The sequence below is a fragment of the Triticum urartu genome, chromosome 7A (genome assembly GCF_056163025.1).
Source record: "Triticum urartu cultivar PI428250 chromosome 7A, HENAU_Tu73, whole genome shotgun sequence".
In the NCBI taxonomy this organism is placed as follows: Eukaryota; Viridiplantae; Streptophyta; class Magnoliopsida; order Poales; family Poaceae; genus Triticum; species Triticum urartu.
Genome location: NC_141879.1, coordinates 575,576,191 through 575,580,483, shown reverse-complemented (window position 1 = coordinate 575,580,483; position 4,293 = coordinate 575,576,191). Strand labels below are relative to the sequence as shown.

The 4,293-nt window shown below is 44.8% G+C and overlaps 1 long non-coding RNA gene across 2 annotated transcripts; it reads right to left on the bottom strand.

Annotated features, from left to right (window-relative positions):
• Positions 1-467: 467 nt before the first annotated feature.
• On the bottom strand, positions 468-2,720 carry LOC125522600 (uncharacterized). 2 transcript variants are annotated; one of them, XR_015611286.1, is made up of 4 exons: positions 2,360-2,720; positions 1,135-1,442; positions 907-1,059; positions 468-818 (listed from the first exon to the last, which is right to left on the bottom strand). It is a non-coding gene; the product is annotated as an uncharacterized LOC125522600 (long non-coding RNA). The 2 variants fall into 2 exon arrangements; XR_007289849.2 differs by having other exon boundaries at positions 471-1,059.
• Between the last annotated feature and the right edge of the window lie 1,573 nt (positions 2,721-4,293).

Below are 4,293 nucleotides of genomic sequence, written 5' to 3'. Positions count from 1 at the left end.
GGATCTAGGGAGTCTGGAACTTTATTTTATTTGAAAAGGACAGTTAAAAATTCCAAGACAATTGATTTTTTCCTCTGGTATAGTTGTTCTCCACAAATATGTAAAATTCCATTAAATACTATATGATGATATGCAGGCTACGAAAGAAATCAAACAACTCAGCCTCAAAGCAACAAAATTTTCTAACTAGATCCGGTTGGCTGCTCCGGAGGCTAGGAATCCGCGGCGACATGGTTGATGGATTTGAATGAGGCCAAACCAGAGCATCACTTTGAGGGAGCTTTGATTCTTTTTTATTTAACAAAGAACAGATTTTATTAATTTAAAAATGAAGCATCAAATGGATACAATACAATGAGCACACACTCGGTCTCTGCATAGTTAGGATGCACACAACCAACATCAGCGCACACACACAAACAAAAAACCACTATTATATGTACCATCCTCACCTGCATTCAAATGCTTCGACTATTATACATGTACGGATGAAATACCAACTCATACACCATAGAACAAAAAATATTTTCTTCAGAAGAGAGGAAGGCCGTTATAGAACAAAAAATAAAGGTAAAACTTCATTTTGTAAGACTTGCTCTACAACTGATGTTGGCTTACAACCCGATATTATAAACCTGCAATACCAATCGGCACGCACGCACGCACGAGGCTCTAAAGCACTCATCTAAACCTGTACATGCACCTTACATCCACGAGCAATCAACCCATAACAATTTACACAACCATTACACAAAATCGCTGCTAGTACAAGTGCACACCACTCACGTGCCACCCCCGCGCGCGCACACCCACTCCTCCTGTTTTTCACAAGGATCAAACGGGGCAACAGCAAAAAAAGCATGGAACGGAATAGAACCACCTGGCTGGGAAGGACGATATACATACACACATTCCCTCGTCTTCACGAGAAGTCGACCGTTTTCCCCAGCAGCCACAAGAAGAGCGTCCACTCGAGCATGAATATCGTGTGGAGGTACGACCGGTCCAGCGTGAACCCGAACACGGTGATGCCGGCCTTGTTGTTCTCCAGGTACGTCACTGAAAGAGCGTTTTCATCAGCCCCAAGATCATCTCATGGAAACTCAACGAAATTTACACGATGATTATACATACCTAGTGCCTGGCTCTTCTGGAAGGAAATCACGTGCGTGTGAGGCTGGAGGAACTTGGTGTTCTCCATGTCCTCGTCGCCGGTCTCCACGCTGGACTCGCAGTCGCTCTCGTCCTCAGGGTACTCTTCCAGCATGGAGTACTGGTTGGATCCAGGATCTATCTCGTCGTCCGGGACCGGCTCAATGGTGCAGCAGGCTTACCACTTGGTGGTCTGGCCAGTGAGGGCCTGCGCCTGCCGCCTGGTGAGTGATCTTGGCGGCGCTGCTCAGGATTATGATGAGCCCGGACATGAGCACAACTGAACATAGCTGCGGAGTTCAACATGAAGATACATTAGGATCAGTATCTGAAAATATTGCTGAGTCTGCACGGCTGACACAATGTAACAACTGTCCAAAAACTCTTAATTATTTGGCCCCTTTTCAGTTCAAAACGCCATAAATCTACCGCATATATCTGTTTTGAGTTTAGCTGCACCCAAGTAGCAGCTTGTCCTAGCATAAATACAGTAGTGCTGCCAAATAGCTGAAGTAACACTGAAACTAGAACTTGTAATGATCTGTTAGATTTGTTTTTTCGATCAACAGGGGCTCAACCCAGTTCCATTTTCATTGAAATCTACGTATTAGATTTGTTAACACAGTATAGGTCGCTGTTTGCGATTATGGCAAGATCTGAAAGCTACAGGAGGTCTACACCTTATATACACTGTTCCACCCCCCTTCAGTTTGTGATTTCAAATTTTCAATAAGGCAATATCACTGATTCATGGCCCTACTTGTACCTTTTCACAAAGATGGCACGCCAATTAGCGTTCAGAAATGAATGAAGTTCCATTTTCAGGCCCAACGACAGATCGACGGCCAGCAGAGTGAATCACGTCACAACTTACTAGCTTTGCTGTTTCTCACATGATACTACTCCAGATCACTTAATTATACTAGACGTCAGCCAGCCCAATTATTAGATTTCTATATAATCTCATCTATGCCAACGGAGCCTGTCCAGAAACCACCAAGCAAGTGTTTTTTTTTCTTTTCAGAGAAAGTCCTGAAAGTGTAACTATGAAGGCAACATGATCCAGTAAAATTCAGCACTTAAACGATTTGACCCAATTCTTAATCCCCTCGTATAGATCAGTCAATCCGGTCTAAATTGAACTGAGATAAGATAATGAAGTGAAACGAGCCTAAGAGAGTGGAGAAACCAGGCAATCGAGGCTTACCGCAAGCTCGCCGGTATGGAGGAGGTCGTCGATGGTGTCGTGGCGTGTGGTGAGGAGCACGGAGGCGAGCACGGGCTGGGGTGCGGGATCGGGGCCATCGGCGTGCTGTCCTAGAAGGAGCGAACGGCGGCCTCGAGGGCCCAGTTGTGGCCCTCGAGGAAGAAGGTCGCCTCGTCGGGGGTCGCCGAGGTGACTGCGCAGAACGAATCCACCAGAGACTGCGCCTCCGCGGCCGGCGGCGCGTGGGTGGCATCTCCGGCGGCCATCTCGGCTGCGGCGGCCGTGTGTCTGGCTTGGAAGGCTTTGGGAGGAAGCCTTCTCTTGGCGTTTGCCTCCCCGTTTTACCGCGTCGTCGTCGTTGGGCCGTCACGCCGCGAGATTCTTTACTTGGGCTTTCAGTTTGGAGAAGCTGTTGTTTGTTTAGCCCGTTAGTACCTTGAATTTGTTGGCAGACACAACTTTTAGTCCCACCTCGCCTTATTTAGTTCGCATACACGGGAATAAAAGGACAGCTCTTGCAACACTGTGGCTGGGCTTTGTCGCGTTAGCCTGTCACCCAAGCTCATTTGTGGGGGAGCAAAAGTTAGTCACAGATCTTGCTGGGCCTTGTGGCTCGGGGGCCTGTTACCCAAGAACAATTGTGGGGGAGCAAGAAGTAATCTGTGCACTAACTTTTTTAATAATTTCTACTATACATTTTAATGTGATTTTTTTATGGTTTTGCTAAAGCAAAGCACATCTGGATGTGCCCTACATTGCACATATAAGTCATAGGTCATTGATTTTAGGTGGAGATTCATGTGGGTATTTTTTGTTCTTCTTTATGTTTGATTGAGTCGTTTAAATGTACAATACTAAGGCACATCTAAATGTGCCCTAAACATGCCTTTTCTTTTCAAACCAGGGACTTTCACTATAATTTTTATCTATTAAGCATGTATTTTTTTCTTTACAAAGTATGTCCAATTTTTATGTTGCCCTCTGGCAGGATAAATATTAACTTTAATTATCATTATAACGTCGAATCAAATTTCTGCATGATGGTTTCCTTATCACGGGGTGATTTATCATGTGTGAGACGAAAAAATCCATCGAATTAAGAGAGGATTGATGGAAGAAAGAGGACCCTCTAGCTAGGGTTTCTCCCGCCTCCCGTCGGTGCCACCATCGGTTATCTCGTCTCCTATGGTCTACATTGCACATATAAGTCATAGGTCATTGATTTTAGGTGGAGATTCATGTGGGTATTTTTTGTTCTTCTTTATGTTTAATTGAGTCGTTTAAATGTACAATACTAAGGCACATCTAAATGTGCTCTAAACATGTCTTTTCTTTTCAAACCAGGGACTTTCACTATAATTTTTATCTATTAAGCATGTATTTTTTTCTTTACAAAGCATGTCCAATTTTTATGTTGCCCTCTGGCAGGATAAATATTAACTTTAATTATCATTATAACGTCGAATCAAATTTCTGCATGATGGTTTCCTTATCACGGGGTGATTTATCATGTGTGAGACGAAAAAATCCATCGAATTAAGAGAGGATTGATGGAAGAAAGAGGACCCTCTAGCTAGGGTTTCTCCCGCCTCCCGTCGGTGCCACCATCGGTTATCTCGTCTCCTATGGTCTTAGGGTCATGGAGACGCGGTGGATCCTGGCCTTGCCGGTGGAGGGCTTCGTTTTTTTTCATGATTTTTTTGTTTTTGTTAGGGTTTGTGCCATGCTCAGAGTGGCGAGATGGTGACGACACTCTGAAGATGGAATAAGATTCTCCTCGCATAGTCCCAGTTCTGGTGGTGTTTCTAGCATCGCCGGAGGGCGCGTGGAGGTTTATTTCTGGCGGATCTCACAGGAGTCGGTCTCCGTTCATCTGTATTCATGTGTCTACAAGTTAGATCCTTTCAATCTACGCTTCTCTGCATCGGCAGCGG